Genomic DNA, 20,263 nt, shown 5'->3' on the forward strand with positions numbered 1-20,263 from the left:
GGCCGTCCATACAGGACGCTCCTGATGAGCGCCCTTGCCCCCTCCCGATCCTTTTTAATTTTTTTTTTTATGTGTTTTCTGACGTGCTTTGGACCAATCACAGCGCTTTTAGCTCTGCTAATGCGCTGGATTGGCTCAAAGTTTGTTTATTTTTTCACTTAATGATTTTTCCTGGCACAGAGCTGTCCTAAACGAGAGGTCCAGACCTCTCGTTAGATTTCCTGCCTTTTTCCTGCGTAAAGGCAATCGGAAAAGGTTAGTGCATGTAGTTTCAATGGGGTTTCACACTAATTGCTCATCTCCATTCCGTTTCGTTAGCTGCTGGCTTCCTCGGTAAAAGCCCTTTGATGCATGCAACGGATCAAATTTTCCTCTTGGAGAGTCATTAAAGGCTCATTTAGCTTTAGTGCATCTGCCTCAAAGTCTTTGTCTGTGATAGGTGGAGTTTCACAAACCCCAGTCTCTGTGGCTGCTGTCCCTCTTTGAGTTTTATTTGATTGATGGACAGGTATCCACACCCAGCCAAGCTTAGTTCAGTTTTCCAGGTGGGAGAAAGAGGAACTTGAAATCAGACCAGTTTCTTTGCAGCGCTACTTTTATAGTTGTATCTGACCCAACAAAATATTTCAATAACTCTGGTATCATGCTACAGTAGGTGCCTACATGGTTAACATGTGTCATGGTTATGCATGTTAAAAATGTTAACACGCCTATAGGGCTTAGTAAACAGGGCCTTAAAATTTTTGCTATTGTTGAGTATTTCTCCTGATACATTTACAGTGCCTATTTTAAGAAAAACCCTAATAGCAGTAAGGAAATAATCATTTATTATAAAAAATATATATATGATTAAGCATCCAATGGAATCAGTTTACAAAGGTTTAAGAACTGAAAATTAAAAAGCACTGCTTTTATTGGTACAAGCACCATAGATATTTTTACTTATATTGTCTGCACCAGGACCTCGGCTGGCGGGGGTGGGGGTCCCCCGCCAGCAAAGCTAGGGCAGCAGCGGCGGGGGAGGGATCGAGAGGGGTTGTCGGCTGGGGGGGTCAAAGTTGTTGTTGTTGGTGGCGGCAGGTGGGGGGGGGGGGTCGGCGGGCACCGGGGGGGGGGGGGGGCTAAAATGTGCCCCCTCACCTCGGGCTCTGGACCCCCCTCCCGCCGAAGTCTGGCTACATCCCTGGTCTGCACCAATAATTAAAGCAAACTAAATGCCTAGGGGGCCCGTTTACTAAGCTGCGTTGAAAAGTGGCCTCTGCTAGTGTGGGCGTGTGAAATTGGGTGCACGCTGTCCATTTTTACTGTGACAGCTAAACAGGTCTTTTTGAAAATGGGGAAGTAAATGACCGTGCACTAATATGAAATATACCATGTGGCTATTTACTGCCTGAGCCGTTACTGCTACCTATTTACTTGGCATTAAGGACTCACGTGCTACCTGTGCGGTAATCAGGCAACACACGGCAATGTGACTGTGCTGCTGATTACCACCAGATGTGCACCCTATGGTAGAAAATTATTTTCTACTGCGGGAAACTGCATGCGCCAGCTTCAGAACTACTGCTGGGCGCCCACGCTACCCCGGCGGTAGGGTTGATTTGGTGTGTGCTACCCATGTGGTGGCCCTACCACAGGTAAGTTAAAGAGCCCCTAGTTTTGGTATGATTATCCTAGGTAAAATACCGGCAGAAATTTTTGTATGACCACTTTTCCTCTTTGAAATAACACAAGTAAATTGAAAATGTCATCTAGTTGTGTTATTTGTCTTACCTGACCTGAACACACCCCTAGAAATGTCTTTTGACATTGTATGCAGAACAACCTGTGTCATTTGACCTGTAGGGGACAGGAGAAAATTGTTCACAGTATCAATTTACCATATGGAAAGATTTTGTAAATTGTTCTCTAAATAAAACAGATGAAAGCCAATCGGCCTTTTTAAGTATTCCTGGCTCCTCTATTCAGTTAATGGTCCTCCTTGGCTCTTTGATGTTTTCTTTAATGAAAAACATAGGGCCCCTTTTACTAAGTGGTGGTAAGCCCAATGTGGGCTTACTGCTTGCTAAACAGGAAGTACTTCCAGGCTACCTCAGCAGCCCGGTTGTACTTCCCACCCCTAGTGCTCTGTCATATCCGACACTACAAAAATACCGGTTACCGCTGGGACCCCTTACTGCCACTTCATTGGGTGGTGGTAAGGGCTCGCCCCCCCCCCCCCCCCCACTGAATGACTGCACAGCAAGTGCTTTACTTGCCGCATGGTCATTTCCTGCAGGAAAGAAGAGACTCCCTTATACCTGCTGCAGTAAAAGGGGGCCTCAACGTGCGTGAAAAACATGCACCGATGCCAGTGCAGGCCCTCTTTATACTGCAAGCTTGATAAAAGAGGCCTCAGACACATAGGGCTAGATTCAATATATCTCGCCTTGATTTCCTGCCTGGAAATCGACCATATTCTATAAAGTACACTTTAATTAGGTGTACTTTATAGAATATGCTGAATGCTGCTCCATGCGACTAAATGTAGTCGTGGTCAATTACGCCATCTAAAACCGGGTGTAATCCTTGCACGTAAAATAGACGTGGAGTGGATGTATTCTATAACAATGTTCATGGATTGTAGAAATGCCCATGAGCCGCCCATTCCACTCCATAACCATGCCTACTTTTCACCATGTTACAGAATATGCTTAGCAAGTTGTGCACGTAAATCATAACATCCAACTAACAGCGCTGATTAGCTAGTTAACCAATTAAGTTATGCGCATTGTTATAGAATACGCTTTGATTTCCATGCGGAAATTAAGGCGCCAAATATAGGAATCCCGGGGATCGTTTTGGCTGGGGAGATGACAGACTTCTTCCCATTCTGAGAAACACCAGATGAAAATGATACAGTCCAGAAGGGTTTGCTGTACTTCTCACTTTAGAACCCTGGGAAAACATAACCTTTTTCACAAGGCATAAACCCCTCATGTTGCGAGGATTAACGTTGTCCTTTTCATGCAGTTATGACAGGTCACAGACTGTGGCCTTTGTGCAGAGATATTTCATAAAACTGCCAGATAATGTGCGTGTTGCTGAGAAGCAACATTTAAATCTTGCTGTAAAGGAGGCTGCAGCGTGACAGTTGACCTTTTATAAGGGACCACAAAGCTGGACTGATACCAGGCAGAGTGTATCACTCCCTCTCCTCTGGATAACATTTTGTGACATAACCAGATCACAGGATATGCAGGTGTCCTACAGGGGAGGAGCAAGCTGTTGAACTGCAGGAGGGGTGAATGAATACTCTCACAGTTAGCAAATTAAGTAAAGGTATCATACCAGTTTGTAGCAGTTGAGTGCAAAGAGGTGAAAATGTTGTTCTCTAAAACCTTACCGAGGACAGTTTTCAGAGTAATTGACCAAGGTAAAGAGGGTAATTTTCATGTATATTTGCTGTAGTTGGGAATTGTCCCCTTCATAGTGGCTAAAGTACTTGCTGGCTTTCACAGCATGTCTACTTTTACCTGGAATTAGAAAGAGCCCCCCCCCCCCCCCCCCCCCCCCCACCCCCCCCCCCCCGAAAGACAACAATACAACCACAATGGATTTTTAAAGTTACACAGGTTGTTTGCCCTCTGATCTGCTGTCTGTAGAAGTAGCCTGTGCAAATGTATGCACCATTTTGTACACATGGACCATCTAGTCAGTTTTGAAAGGAAGATTACCTGGAGAAAATTGGCACTACTAAATTGTACGCAAACTTTGCAACAGCATATTCTATTCAAAATGTATTATGACCATATGCAGGGAAGAGTTAGATTAGTTCCTGTATTTTAAAATGTAAAATAAAGCAGGCGAAACTCATCATTAAAGGCCATATTAAATACTGGCATGGGTATGACAGCTCATACAGGTCACCTAAATTGATATACCTTTTGTACACGTAAATGTATTGAATACTACCAGAATTTCATGTAAGTGTACACTGACATGAATTAATGGCAGTAGTGTGTTTAATAATTATACAGGTGCCCTCTGGGTGTCTATTTTTAGGCACTCAGTTATAGAAATACCCCCTTTGGAGAGATCATTTAGGTGCAGTGGCGTAGCGAGGGGGGCTGCCACCTGGGGCGGGGCGGTTCGCTGTTGCACCCCCCCCCGGGTGCAGCACGATGATATACCCCCTGACCCAGTGCCCACCCTCGTCCGTCCAACCAGCTCCCTACCTTAAAAAAAATATCGGAATCCGAAGCGAGGCGCAGTGCCTCGTGCTTGCACGTAAAAGAAATGTGCAGCATCTCATCGGGCCTTCTCTCGCTTTGTCTGTCCCGCCCTTGCGGAAATAGGAAGTTGCGTCAGCGGAGGGCGGGACAGACAGAGCGAGGGAAGGCCTGATGAGACGGTGCACATTTCTTATGTGCAGGTGCGAGGCGCTGCGCCTTGCTTCGGATTCCAATATTTTTAAAGGTAGGGGAGCTGGTTGGACGGAGAAGGGTGGGCACTGGGGGGGGTGTTGATGCGCCGAGGGGGGGGAGCTGGCAGGGAGCACACCCCCCCCGAGCTGACAACCGGGGCGGACCACCTCCCACCCCCTTGCTACACCACTGTTTAGGTGATATTTATAGTGAGCCTATTCTATAAGAACATTTATGTGTGTAAGTGTCCTTCAAGACTACTAACATAAACTCTCATCTTTGCATAAAAAATTTAGGTGTACACATTTATGGCAGATCTATGACTTGTATGTACATGTCAGCACCTAAATAAGTACATAAGTAATGCCACACTGGGAAAAGACCAAGGGTCCATCGAGCCCAGCATCCTGTCCATGACAGCGGCCAATCCAGGCCAAGGGCACCTGGCAAGCTTCCCAAACGTACAAACATTCTATACATGTTATTCCTGGAATTGTGTGGATTTTTCCCAAGTCCATTTAGTAGTGGTTTATGGACTTATCCTTTAGAAAACCGTCTAACCCCTTTTTAAACTCTGCCAAGCTAACTGCCTTCACCACATTCTCCGGCAACGAATTCCAGAGTTTAATTATGCGTTGGGTGAAGAAATTTTTTCTCTGATTTGTTTTAAATTTACTACACTGTAGTTTCATTGCATGCCCCGTAGTCATAGTATTTTTGGAAAGCATGAACAGACGCTTCACATCCACCTGTTCCACTCCACTCATTATTTTATATACCTCCATCATGTGAAGAATTTACAGTATTCTCTAAGTTATGCACATAAATGTTGAACCACTATACCCTGCCCATGTTTCTCTCCTGTGAATGTCCCTCTAAAAATGATGCACTAAGAAGCCCTTTTACTAAAGGGCGGTAGGGCAACTGCACAGATAGTGTGCCAAAACATCACCACCATGGGATGCCCTGAGGCGTCCTGTAGTATTACTATGATCAGCGTACGCCGATCCCTGCGTAGAAAATAGAAATTACTTTCTAATGCAGGGGAGGGGGGGCAGGGAGCAGGCATGCACTGTGTTAATCGGATAGCACGGGCACATTATCTTGCACTACCCAATTAGCAGAGGAGTAGGGTGGGAGCCCTTACTGCTTCCTAAATAGGAGGCGGTATGGTGCTCCTGCTGGAAAATGTCCATGTGCTAAAGGGGAAATTAGTGCATGGCCATTAAAAAAAAATGAATGTGGCCATTTTTCAGCTGCACTTGAAAAGCTAGAACGCACATCAAACCCACGCACTAATCGCAGTGCCAGTCACTTTCTATTGCAGTTTAGTAAAAGGACTCCTAAGCCATTTTAGTGCATAATTTATAAAATTAAAAGTAAACAAACATCAAGGCAGCCGTCCGCCAAATCCAATATGGAAGATAAAACAACAAGGCAGACCTTGTAAAAGCACAGTCTTTATTAATAGATTAAAAGCTCCCAGAATTTCAATATAAAATACCCGACGGTCATGTTTCTCCAGTACAAATGGCTGCATCAGGGGCAGTAGGTCACTAGCTGATGTAAAATTCCAAAATCAGCCTGACTGGTGCAGCTGTTAAAACATAGCAAGAAAGGTTCTGGGATCAGTATCTCATAAAAACGCTGTGAATGCATTCATAGCTTTTTTTTTCACAGCATTCACAGCTGCACCGGTCAGACTGCCCCCTCTTTTATCCCTCATCCACTTTTTCTGTATTATTCTAGTTGTCAATTATCTAACCATCTGTCAGTCTCATTTATGTTGGTTAATCGAGACTCTACTGTATGCTCAAAACTAATGGGAATGACAGGATATGCTGTATCCTCAGCATTGGCAAGCATGGGTTTTGTCAGCTTTCCTGGCCTGTAGGTCATCCAAAGCATTTACAACAAAAATACTCCCCTGTGTACAAAGCTGCGCTGGCAGTGTTCTAATGCCGTCACAGCCCATTCACTTTGAATGGGCTGTGTCGGCATTGCCGTGTGGCAGCTGCTAACGCAGCTTAATAAACAGGGGGATAAAAAAATGATAAACTGATAAGTCAGCTTGACCCATCCCAAATTTCATCATATACCTTCTATACCAAAAAATACTTTAAAAATCCATACAGACTACCCTATTCTTTTAATTCCTTAATTGCCAGGTTTCTAGCCTCTTCTGAAATCTAAGATCTGCCTACACTCTTAACTCTCCTGGCAGTATCTTCCACAGAATGGAGCTTCTACAGAAAATGCACTCTTCCTCATTTCTGCTTTCTTCATCTACTTCATGGATGGAATCATCAACCACTCGTCTTGATTTTCAGTATAATGGTGTAGCAGGTACATAACATCCATGTTGGGGTCAGCTCTCCGGTATAGACTTGGACATATTTTTAAGCTCAATGCAAACTTTATGGGAGGTAGATGTGCACAAGAGAAGTCAAGCAACATTGGATATGGGGGAGTGGTGATAAGCAAGAAACTATCACCAGTTTTGGTGGCATTTTTTTTTTAGCCATCTACTTGATTTGGCCTTGGAGTATGGAGAAGGGTCAGAACTCAGTTTTGCCTTTACACTGAAGCTGTCAACCATCACTGCAATTAGCATTGGAGGAAGGGATGAGGTTAGAGTGGAAAGGGAGTGGCGTGGAGGGGCATTTTTAATATGATGTCTAAATCTGAATTTGGATGTTTTACACAAGACGTCCAAATTCCGAACAGGAAAGAAGGTCATTTTCGAAAAAGAAAAACGTCTATCTTTTTTTTTCAAAAATACTATGGACGTTTTGTATTTTGGACGTTTTGTGATTTGGATGGGAGGTTTTTTGGTCCATTTTGGAAAAAAAAATATCCAAGTACAAAATGTACAAAATCAAGCCATTGGGATGTAGGAGGAGCCAGCATTTTTGGTAGACTGGTTCCCCTGACATCCCAGCATAGCTATAGGGCACCCTAGAGGGACACTGCAGTGGACTTCATAAAATGCTCCCAGGTACACATCTGACCATTGCGCCTCAAAACCCACCCAAAACCCACTACCCCAACTGTACACCACTACCATAGCCCTTACGGGTGAAGGGGGCACCATATGTGGGTACAGTGGATTTCTGGTGAGTTTTGGAGGGTCCACAGTTTCCTCCACAATTGTAACAGGTAGGGAGAGGTAGGAGGCTGGGTCCACCTGTCTACAGTGCACTGCACCCACTACTAGACTACTCCAGGGACCTGCATGTTATTCTGATGGACCTGAGTATAACATCTAAGGGTGGCACAGAGGCTGGCAAGTAATGTTTTTCATTACATTTTTGGGGGGTGGGAGGGGGTTAGTGACCACTGAGGGAATAGGGGAGGTCTTTCCTGATTCCCTCCAGTGGTCATCTGGTCATTTAGGGCACCTTTTTTGCCTTCTTTGTAATAAAAACAGGTCTAGTTCAAAACATCTATGTTTTAGTCCAGGATGGTTTTTTTTTTTTGCTCCATTAGGAATGCCAAGCCTGCCCTGAACATGCCACTGAAACGTCCCCTTGAGATATGGACATACTTCTGACGGATTTCATAGAAAAACGTCCAAATGCAGATTTTTGTCACTTTTTAGACGTTTTCCTCTTTTGAAAATGAGCCTGATAGTCTAGTGTTATGGCAAGCTATGTCCACAGGTAAACTTTTCTTTCATCTAGCATACAGTACCTCATCACTGCTAGTTTGTCATCAATTAATAGAGTGGCTGAGTGTGATGGTGAAAGGAGATGATGTTGATGTTATGTGCTTGGAAAAGAAGTGGATGGGCTCGTTTGGATATTTGGACATTGTTTACACTAAATTGTAAATCTGAAGTGTTGAATAAAGCTGCAACCTATTTTTTACCATAACTCTGGTTTGTGGTGTAATTTGTTCCTGTAGAGTCATGTGGAAGAGAATACTTACGTTAATCCTTCCTCAGATGTAGTTCAACCGAAAGTGGTTCACAAAACATGAAAACACTATAATAACACATAAAAGTATTAAGGGGTCCTTTTACTAAGGTGCACTGAAAAGTGGCCTGTGTTAGTGTAGGCGCGTGTTTTGGATGTGTGCAGATCCATTTTTCACCACACCTGTAAAAAAATGCCTTTTTGGGGGAGGGGCAAAAATGGACCTGTCGCAAAATGAAAATTGGCACGCATCCATTTTGGGTCTGAGACCACATGCGTTAAATGAGTGGTAATGGTCAACGCGTGTTCAAATGCCGATTACTGCCCACGCATAGTGGACATGGATAAAAAATGAAATTAATGCCCGGGCCATGCAGTAGCCAGGCGGTAATTCCATATTGACGCTCGTTGGGCATGTGTAGGTGCCTACACGGCTTATTAAAAGGACCCTACTACTACTACTACTATTTAGCATTTCTATAGCGCTACAAGGCATACGCAGCGCTGCACAAACATAGAAGAAAGACAGTCCCTGCTCAAAGAGCTTACAATCTAATAGGACCCCTAAGTTTAGAAATCTGGATAGGAAGGTATCATGCACAGTATTTCCATATCCAAAATATGGCAGCTAAGATAGGAGTGAATAGATGGGACAGAGCTACTCTTCTGCTCATCTCATTGCTCTGGTTACTGATCAGGTTTAGAATTCTGTTGGTTTCTAGTTGTGGTTTATTGAAGTCTAAATGGCATCGGTCTGGGATATCTTATTCAATATATTCAGTGCTATGTTCCAGCCAGCCATTAGTATTCTAATCAGACATTTGTCTGAGGATCCCTTCTACAAAGATATAGATTAGCCACCACTCAGAGCACACTCTACAAGGCAATTTGCCAGGAATTTGGAGTTCCTTCCCTTGACCTTGAAGTCAAAACCTAATTATCTTTTCTTCAGAAAAATGCTTTAAAAACATGATGTTTTTAACAATTGTTATCAAGCTGTGGGGCCCTTTTATTAAGCCGTGTAGGCGCCTATGCGCATACAATGTGCGTGAATTTGGACCTACCACCCAGCTACCACGTGGCCTGAATGGTAATTCCATTTTTTTCATGCATCCACTATGTGCACCCAAAAATATTTTCATTTTCTAACATGCGGCGCTAACCGGGCAGTAATCGGCAACACGCTGATGATGACCTCCCAGTTAACGCGTGAGACCGTACCACTAAGTCAGTGGGTGGCAGTAAGGTCTCAGAACCAAAATGGACGTGCGCCAATTTTTATTTAGCTGCACATCCATTTTCAGCCAAAAAAAAGAGGCCTTTTTTACAGGTGCGCTGAAAAATGGATCTTCGTGCGTGCAAAAGACGCACCTACACTAGCCATATTTCAGCACACCTTAGTAAAAGGGACCTCTGTAAGAATTAATTTATGGATTGTTTGGCTTTTGTGAGGTTAGGATAATTGAGTATTGCTGTAAGTTATGCAGTATTTATTTGTTTTTTTATTTGAGATGATTTTATTGTAAATATTTGTGATTGTTAAGCTATTGTTTTAAACCATCTTAAACCAGGAGTTACCTGGCTGCGTGGTATAAAATGCCAGTTTAAATTAAACACTTCATAATAATATAGTGCACTATGATTGTGACATTTACTTTATTGGCCCAATATAATAACTAATTATTTATGTTTATATTTGTTTATTTAAAAGATTGAGGGGTCCTTTTACCAAGCCACAGTAAAAAGGGGCCTACGCTAGTGTCAATGTGTGTTTTTGGTGCAGCTGAAGCCCCCTTTTACCATAGCGGGTAAAAGGCTGCCTTTTTTACTGGAAAAGAAATGGCCATACGGTAAATGACCACTTGCCATGTGGCAGTTTCAGGGGGAGCACTTACCATCACCCACTGAGGTAGTGGTAAGGGCTCCTGCGCTAACCCAGCAGTAAATGGGTAGCATGCGGCGCTGCCCGATTACCTCCAGATAAACACCGGCACTACAAATATATAATTTTCTAGCACCAGAAATGGTGTTCGCATTGGGGTGCACAATTTTGGTGACTTTTACAGAATTAGGGGGTAGGTGTTTATGTTTATAAAATTGTAATACTGCCTGGCTTTTTCAGATCACGGCTGGTCATGGCAGTTTACATTGCAATAAAATATAAAACATAAAATCAAAGAAAGATGAAAGGAACTCCATAATTAATAGAGAAGAACACACTCAGGGGTCCTTTTACTAAGCTGTGGTAAAAAGAGGCCCTGTGTTAGCGGTGGGGGGCTGTTTTTGCCCGCGCACTGTGGCCCTTTTTACTGCAGCAGGGTTAGAAAGCCTGAAAATAGCCATGGCCATGTCCGTAAGATTGCTCTTAATGCATGGCCATGTGAGGGGGAGCACTTACTGCCACCTACTGAGGTGATAGTAAGGGCTCCCACGCTAACCTGGAGGTCTTTCTAAAAAGGAATAAAATATATACAAATCTAAATCATATATATAAATCTGGAATATCTTCGAAATGCCAATCAAGTAAAAGGCTGACCCTAATGTAGTTGTGATTCAAGGTTGAATAGTAAAATCTGGCAAAGGAAAGTGGTAAAACCAGGCACAAGTCTGCATTACAGAACATTGGGGCCCTTTTACTAAGGCATGTAGGCTCCTACGCATGTCCAACGCACCAATTAGAAACTACCGCCCAGCTACCACGTGCCCTGGGTGGCAATTCCATTTTTGATGCGTGCGCAAAACACATGGTAGAAAATATTTTCTATTTTTTTACCATGTGGCGCTTACCTGGCGGTAATCGGCAGTGTATGCGCACTGGCTGCTTACCACCTGGTTAATGCATAAGACCTTGCCGCTAAGCCAATGGGTAGCGATAAGGTCTCAGACCAAAAATGGACGCACACTGTTTAATTTTGCAGCATGTCCATTTTCAGCCACAAAAATAAGCCTTTTTCCAGGCGCGCTGAAAATTGACTTGCATACGTTCAAAACACACGCCTACACCAGCACAGGCCACTTTTAGGCACACCTTAGTAAAAGGACCCCATAAATAGATACATGTGGTTGATAAAATCAAAATTATCATGACATGATTGTCTATGATGAGAAACAATCATAACAAGGTGGCACTTACTGTATATACAATAAATAGGTACAAGATAACAAGACTGACAGTTTGCTCTTTTTTTACTTGCATGTCTATATTTTCTGGGATAGATAGAACAGAAAACAAAAGGTACAGTGACAAGTAATGTACAAAGAGATAAATATATTGTATAGTAACTGTGGAAAATCGAGCAAGGCATATATAAAGTGATATGTGGACTCATAGGATGTTAATGTGAGTACAAATTTTATTTATTTCAATTTATTTATTTTCAGTTTTACTGTTTTCAAGTTTACCTCATTTATTGTATTTAGTTTATTCTCGGTTATTTTACTATTGTTATGCTGTTAACAAAATTGTAAGTTTTATGTAAACTGTACCTACTGTACACTGCCTTGGGTGAATCTCTTCATAAAGGCGGTTAATAAATCCAATAGATAAATATATTAAGATAGCCAATCAAGCTTCTTAGTAATGGAGAGACATGATCAAATCTTCTGGTCTTACATATAAAACGAGATGCAGAGCTTATCTGTTTAACACCTATTATTAACTGAATAAATTGTTTTGAATATTGACCTTTATTTTTCGAGTGCCCTGAAAATAACACTAGCCTTTGGTGGTAATATGTGACTTGTAAGCTGCTTCCAGCTGTGGGATGACCTGTCCCCAGATATTCAGCCAAGGCATGTGTAGCTCCCTGCATTGAATATCTGGGTATGTCCGTGACCCAGAAGTTAACTGGGCACGGACCGATATTCAGGCTGGTGCAGGTTTACTTGTTCCGTAAAGATAACAGCTGTTTGTCTGTCTGCTAACCAGCTAAACTGCCACTTCATCCTAACTCTGAGACCATAAGGACATAAGAGTAGCCATACTGAGTCAGACCAATGGTACACAAACATTGGTACACCACTGTACATTTGTATTACTCTAGATCCTGTTCCTGTCTTTTTGCTTATAGGTTGCTTGAAGTTTATTTTCTTGGATCCAGATATCATGAACACCTCCTTTTTTGTGGAGCAGGATTCCTAACTGCTCGAAAGAAGCAGTTGTTACCCCTCTGCTGAAGTCGAGTTTGCATACTGACCCTCTGTGAAACTTTTTGACTGATCTCTAATTTACCAATGATGGCCAAATTATTACAAAGGAACTGGTGAAACAGATTAGTGGTTATTTGGAAGAATTTGATTTATTGGATGTAGGTTTGGTGGGGTTTAGACAAGGATCTGGCACAGAGTCAATGTTGGTTTTGGAGGTGGTTTATTTTTGGAGAGATAAAGGGAAGAAGGTACTTCAGTATAAATTGCAGCATTAATGTGGTAGAGATAAGAACTCTTTTGGAGAGGTATGAAAGTTTTGGATGTGCAAGAAGGTATTGGTTTGAATTAAATCATTCTTTTGGATAGGCATTTTAAGACGAAATCTAATGAGACCTAGTCTACTGGTAGCAAGTTGAAGTGGGGAGTCTTTCAGTGCTCCCTGCTTTCTCCATTGTTGATCAATTTGTACCTTTACCTGTTTGGGAGCATTGGGTAGAATGGGTTTTATTTTATACTTATGAGGATGATAATTTATTAGAGTTTTTGACTTGATGAAGTCATATGAAAGGTGTTGAAGACAGAATGAAAGACAGCATTGCTTATGTACACATGTTCTAGTTCCTGATGTATTGCATGCAGCTAATAATTTTTCATAATTCAGTTATTCTGCAAGTAATGCTAAACTTTAAATTATTAACAGCCATTTAAAAAAAAAACCCTTACTAAAGATCAATTGTTTTTATCTTACATAGGTTATAATCTGAGCAAGAGCTGTTCTACTATTGAGATTACAGACAAGTATGATGGCTTCTAAATTTCAGATCTCTTAAATCTGTTTCTTTAAATGAAACAAGAAACTGGAGAAAAATTCAGGTGTTAATTACACATATGTACCAACACACAAATAAGCAAATCACTTTTATTTTTATAAATGCAGGTAGAGTTAAATACCTTTAGGGCAAGATTCAGTAAATCATGCCAAAACATTGACATGGAAAAGTCATGCATCGAGTGCTATTATATAAAGGGTATCCATACTTTATAGAATAGCGCATAAGGATCTAATCCACACTTAATTTAAGTCGTCTGCATTTACCCTATTGAAACCAGTTGAAATGCCGGTGCCTAAATTAGGCACGGATTGAGCATATTCTATAAAAATGGAGGTAACATAGAAATGCCCCAAAATGCCCCCTAAGCATGTCCCCTTGAAATTATGTGCTATAGGAGTTATGAGCACATCATTACAGAATACAATGAGCACATAACTCCCATTTAATTCTAATTGGTTGTTAGCAACCAGTTATTGGCCCATTAATCAATTAAGTTGCATGCTCAAATCAGCTATGCATGCAGATTTGTGCACACAACTTTAGTCATCATGGGGGAGATTCTATGTATACTGCCTAAAAAATCAGCGCGGAAATCAATGTCAACTAAGGTCGACCTAAATTTGCTGATTTGGCATCCCCGACCGTATTATTGAAACAAAAGATGGACGCCCATCTTGTTTCGATAATACGGGTTTCCCCACCTCTTGCTGGAGCCGTCCTGCAAGGACGTCCCCAGGAAAACGTGGGTGTCCCTTTAGATTATGCCCCTCTTAATGTTCATTATTGCTTGTTAAGTGCTGTTATCAATGCTAATTAATTTCTTAAGTTAATTAAGTCACACAAGTTATTATAGAATACGCTTGGATTTTGGCGCGGATCTCTAGGCGCATATATAGAATCCAGGGGCATATATAGAATCCGAGGGTGAATGCCAGCTGGCCTCCTTTCTAATGTTTTCTTTGTTAAAATGCCAGTGGTATTCTAATCTCTGGTGACTGGCACATATCTCACAATGTTAACACTAGAAATGTTTTTAATACCTGCTCAAGGACTGTTTTCTACCCACCTTTATAGTGTTATAGGAAGCTGTTGCAATTGTGTTTGACAACAAAGCAAAGTCTAAGATTGCAAACAAGCTCTGAATCATCTCTTCCACTTAGAGAATGCTCATACACTGCACTGCAGGGAATCCATTTCCCATGTGGTAAATCGTGCCCCATTGTCTATGGTTTTCCTCTGCTCTGTTGTAGGGAGAATGATGCAACAGTCTAGTTAGTATAACATTAACAGAGCTACCTGAGGAGAAAATGTTTGGATCAAAACTGTTAGAAGGCCAAAGAGCTATAAAGTTTTGTTTGAACACCAAAGAAACAGAATTGGTGATGTCACTAAGGATGCATACAAGTACAAATTTTCATTTTTGCATATCATTTCATGAATATTTGGGACAATTTGCTAATTCCATTGCAGATTTTAATAGGGAATGTTCAGTGGGAGAGACATAAATGGTTAAAGGGCACTTTTTATTAAGCTGCAGAAAAATCTGGAATTAACACAAGCTAACATGGGACAGTCCTGAGCTAAGTCCAGTTTTACTGTGGCCTATTTTTAAAGTCCACCCCCCCCCCCCCACCACCACCACTTGTTTTACAGGCCATGTGCTAATGTTTGCATAAGTGTGCAGTATCTGCAAAAAATAATACATGTAAACTTACTGCGACCTATTTAGGAGGTGCAAAGTATTCCCATATTAAGTCCACATTATCCAGTTAGCACGCACTAACCAGAGCGCACAAGCTGGATAACGTTTCCCCACCCATTCTTCACCCATGCCATGTCCCCTCACAAAACTATTTTTTAAAAATAAATAAAAGCACAAGAAAAGCAAGCACTGGGCCTTCAGGATTAAGAACAATGTAAATCTTTATTCCGAAAATGACCCGACATGGGCCGTGTTTCGGCATGCAAATGCCTGCTTCAGGGGTCAAAAAGATCCTATAGGTCTGCTCATGGACATCCTATATAATAATTCTCACCTCCAACGTTCTAATGTGCCTGGGACCGTGGCTCCCTCGGAGGTGGTCTGCTAGGCAGTTTAGAATGCACTGACGTCAGTGATGTCACTGACAGCTGATTCCAAGGCAAGGGGAGGAGTCCGCGTGTTTCCCTACTCCTCCCCCTGCCTGGGAACCCCTCGGTGCAACACCCAAGCCCCTGCCCTGGAAAACCGCGAGCCAGGCAGGAGGAGGAGTAGGGAAACACGCGGAGCATGTTTCCCTACTCCTCCCCCTGCCTACCAATCAGCTCTCAGTGCCCCCCCTCGGCGCAACACCCAAGCCCCTCCGCCCCGGCGCAGCACCGAAGCCCCTACCCCCACCTCGACGCATCACCCAAGACCCCCCCCCCGGCGCACCACCAAAGCCCCTACCCCCCCCCCTCGGGCACATCAACTCCCTCACCACCCGCAGCCGCCAATACTAACACTGTCCGGCCATTGCTGCTTCTCCTGTGGAGCAGCAACGGCCGGTACAAAAAGAAAAAAGCCAAAAAAAGATTTTTAACCTGAAACGTGGCTCCGTAGACAGCCATCTGGCATTGGCTGTCGTCCCTGCAGCCGCTCCTCCTCTCCCATCCACGTCACTGCCCCTGCAGGAAGACCCCGGAGGAGCACAGCGACGTCAGAGGGGAGAGGAGGAGCGGCTGCAGAGATGACAGCCAATGCCAGATGGCTGTCTATGGAGCCGTGTTTCAGGTTTAAAATCTTTTTTTGGCTTTTTTCTTTTTGTACCGGCAGCTGCTGCTCAACAGGAGATGCAGCAGCAGCCGGACAGCGTTAGTATTGGCGGCTGCGGGTGGCGAGGGGGTTGATGTGCCCGAGGGGGGGATAGGGGCTTGGGTGATGCGCTGGGAGGGTAGGGGTTTGGGTGATGCACCGAGGGGGGAGGGGAGGGTCGCTGGACATGGGTGGCTGGAGGGGGCAGGGGGAGGGGAGGGTCGCTGGACATGGATGGTTGCAGGGGGGGCAGGGAAGAGGGAGGTTGGGAGGGGGTCCTGAGACCAGATGGGTGGCTGCAGGGGAGGGCAGGGGAGACAGAAGGGATGCTGCAGGGGGGGCAGGGGAGAGGAGGGTCACTGGACATGGGTGGCTGCAGGGGGGCAGGGGAGAGGAGGGTCGCTGGACATGGGTAGCTGCAGGGGGAGAGGAGGGTTGCTGGACATGGGTGGCTGCAGGGGGGCAGGGGTAGAGGAGAGTCGCTGAACATGGGTGGCTGCAGGGGGAGCAGGGGAGAGAGGAGGGCCGCTGCACATGTGTGGCTGCAGGGGCAGAGGAGGGTTGGTGGGGAGGGGGTCCTGAGACCAGATGGGTGGCTGCAGGGGGGGCAGGGGAGACAGGAAGGACGCTGCAAGGGGGGGGATTACCTTGCTAGTGCCCGTTTCATTGCCTACCGAAACGGGCCTTTTATACTAGTAAAAGATAAAATAACAATCAGGATATAATTCCCAAAGTATATTGAAATTCCATTTAAGCTTAGAAACGCTGTCGGTAAAAAAAAATGTTGGAGCACTTATGCCAGCTCTGTGGCTGGCATAAGTGCTCCAACCTGAACCTAACAGATGTTAAGTGACTTGCCCAGGGTCACACGGAGCTGCAGAGAGAACAAAACCTGGTTCTCCAGGATCTCAACCAACTGGTGATCATCAGACAGCAGTGGGAACTGAACCCAGTTCCCTAGGTCTGCAACCTGCTACACTAGCCATTAGGCCACTCCTCCACTCCAGGATGGGGTGGTCAGAAATCCAGGACTGTCCCAAAATTTGTAGCCCGGAACTGGGTAACCTGGCATCTCTGGAACAAGGAGCCAGTGAAGAGAACTCAATATAGTTGTAACTCTGTTTAACTTTTTAAAATGAAATGCTGATACTCTGCCTAAGCATGTAAATGCGAAAATTCCACCATAGTGCGTATTTTACATATAAGTGAACAGATAGATGCACTTAGGTGCGAATACTTACACTAGCTCTATGGCTGGCATAAGTACTCCAACCTAAATTGTTGGCACGTACCGAAGATGTTTGCCTATAGGTTGATCTTGCCTATAGGTCACATCCTTGCTTGCTCCCATAATTAATGCATCCATTTAGGGACTCACATATGCTATAGGTCACCCGTTCTCTACCCATCTGCATCGATTCCAACATTTCCCTATCCTTCCCAGGGTCTCCTGCTGCCTACTGCAGCAGCTACAAGCCAAGCATCCCCCCATCTTCCTCATACCAACAATTTCAGTCATTCCTCTTTCCCGGTGCTGCACAGCAGTTTCAGAACTGGTGTAGGGCCGTCTTCTACAGGCTTACACTCAGGTGGCCTGGTTGTGTCCTCTGCCTGATTCTGGGGGTAGGGGGGAAAGGGGAGATGCTGAAACTGGCATGGGGGGGGGGGGAGGAGCTGGTAGGCTTATGTATAGTTTGCCCCTTGGCTTTTGACCTTAAAGAAAAAGATCAAATATTTGTGATCTATACGTGAGTACATACAATATTTCCTCTGTTATGTTAGCATTCTCTAAAAGTAAGTAGATACCTACTTTCTTTCATGAATTAGGCAGCATATAGGTTCCCTGTTGTAGAATTCTACCCATAATAAAATTTTGCATATACTTTTACTTGTGGAGAGAAAACGGTAATTTTATAATAGGGTACCTAGGTTAATAGGGCTGGAAGGTACCAATGTGTAGCTTCTTCTATTATGCATGTAGGTGTCTATGTATTTTTATAAAATACTAACACTAACCCTACATAAATAGTACCTAGATTGTGGGCACAGACATTTTCACATGCCTGGAAGCAGGCTTAAATATTAGCGGATAAAGTGCACGTGTTTTTATAAAATAAGTATATAAATTGTGACTCTGCCCACAGTCCTCCCAAATGCCGCCTCTGAGCATGCCTTCTCTACATTTGGTACTGGCCTCTTATAAACTTGGGGCCATTTTACTAAGTAGTGGTAGGCTCTATACGCACGCAGAGCACGCCCAAATGAGACTAGTGCCAGGCCAGCATGCCCTCCTGTGCGCCCATAACGTGTGGTTGAATTATTTATTTCCCTCTATACATGCCGGTTCCGGTGGTAGTCAGCACTGAGCATACGCCGACTGGTCACTGTGCGTGTAGTGCATGAGCCTTTGCCGCTAGATCAATGGGTGGCATTAATAGCTCAGGCCGGTTTTGGGTGTGTTTTGGTTTCATTTTACTGCAGGCCCTTTTCCCGTCCCATTTTTAAAAAGCCATTTTTTTGTACATGCGATAAAAACTGTCTCGGCGCACACCCAATATATGCACCTACACTACCGCAGGCCCTTTTTTACTGTGGCTTAGTAAAAGGACCCCTTAGATGGTAAAGTGGAAGAAGACAGAGGGTAGTAGTAAGTGGAGTTCACTCTGAGGAAAAGGATATTATCAGTGGTGTGCTGCAGGAATTTGTCTTTGGGCTGGCTCTTTTTAACATCTTTGTGAGTGATAATGCGGAAGGACTGTCTGGTAAGGTTTGTCTCTTTGCGGATGGTACCAAACTCTGTAATACGGTAGACACCCTAGAGAGTGTGAATTGCATGAGGAGGGATATAGTGAGGTTTGAAGAATGGTCCAGAAAATGGCATCTAAGATCTAATGCTAAAGAATGCAGGTTCATGCGTGTGGGCTGCAAAAATCCAAAGGAACGGTATAGTATTGGGGGGGGGGGGACTACTTCTATGTATGAAAGAAGAGTGAGACTTGGAGGTGATCGTATCTGATAATTGTAAGGTTGTTAAACAGGTAGAAAAGACAATGCTCAAAGCCAGGATGGAGTCGGTCCAGAGGGTGGCTACAAAACTGGTCAGTGGTCTCTGTCATAAAGCATATGGGCAGCCAATGCTAGAAACCTAACCATTAAACTTAACTAAAACAATTACGTGTAGTATAATAGTATAATAGTGAATGTGCTCAGAATGCCAATGCATGCGACACAGCCATAACCAGCTTAAAACATGCCACTGGGACCCATCATCATAGCACAGCCCTCCCTACCTACCGATTAAAAGAAGCACAATGTTCAATACCATCACTGCTGTGTTAAATAATAATAATGGTGGTACTTAGCTTATGATGTGGATGTCTACTAATGAAGGGTATCCCAACAGAAAACAAGGTTGTTAGTCCATAGGCATCTTCTCTATTTTTTCCTTTTTCTTTTTTCGTTTTGTATTTGCTTGTGCTGGTGACGCAAATCATAAAAATCATGGAATAGTGCTCAATCGTGCCATTCAATATCAGTTGTTCAATGCTTGCACGTTCCCGTCATGCTGCATGTTTCGCCAAAAAGGTGTCCTCAGGAGAACGAGCTTCGCAGAACTTTTACATGGAGACTACAGGAGGCAAACAGTATTATGTCCCCACCCATTTTGCCTTTATCTGCTGTCATGTTTCTATGCTTCTACCTCCATTTAGGCACCCCAAGGCCACACAGTAGAAGCCTGTTGTAAAATGGAAACAAAGCAACTAGCTATCATTATAGAACACTGGCATAACCTAAGTAATTAATAAATATAAACATAAATAAGCACACATAACATCTAGGTACCTGCACTTGTGGCAGCCATAAAGCTGTGTGCCTCACCCATGCCCTATCCAGACTCTGCCTATGAGCTATAGAAGATATGTGCATTCTTACAGAATAATGTGTAGCCAAATTATTGTTATTTATGTATATATGTGTTCACATACACATGTAAATGACTAGAATGCACATATTTATGCATATACAGTGGTGGAAATAAGTATTTGATCCCTTGCTGATTTTGTAAGTTTGCCCACTGACAAAGACATGAGCAGCCCATAATTGAAGGGTAGGTTATTGGTAACAGTGAAAGATAGCACATCACAAATTAAATCCGGAAAATCACATTGTGGAAAGTATATGAAT

The 20,263-nt window shown here is 43.5% G+C and overlaps 1 long non-coding RNA gene across 1 annotated transcript; it reads left to right on the top strand.

Moving 5' to 3' along the window:
• Nucleotides 1–559: 559 nt before the first annotated feature.
• LOC115471016 lies at nt 560–18,744 on the top strand. Its single transcript, XR_003942268.1, has 3 exons — nt 560–651; nt 5,533–5,534; nt 18,731–18,744. It is a non-coding gene; the product is annotated as an uncharacterized LOC115471016 (long non-coding RNA).
• The last annotated feature ends 1,519 nt before the right edge of the window (nt 18,745–20,263 follow it).

This window comes from Microcaecilia unicolor, chromosome 5 (genome assembly GCF_901765095.1).
Source record: "Microcaecilia unicolor chromosome 5, aMicUni1.1, whole genome shotgun sequence".
Classification (NCBI taxonomy): domain Eukaryota; kingdom Metazoa; phylum Chordata; class Amphibia; order Gymnophiona; family Siphonopidae; genus Microcaecilia; species Microcaecilia unicolor.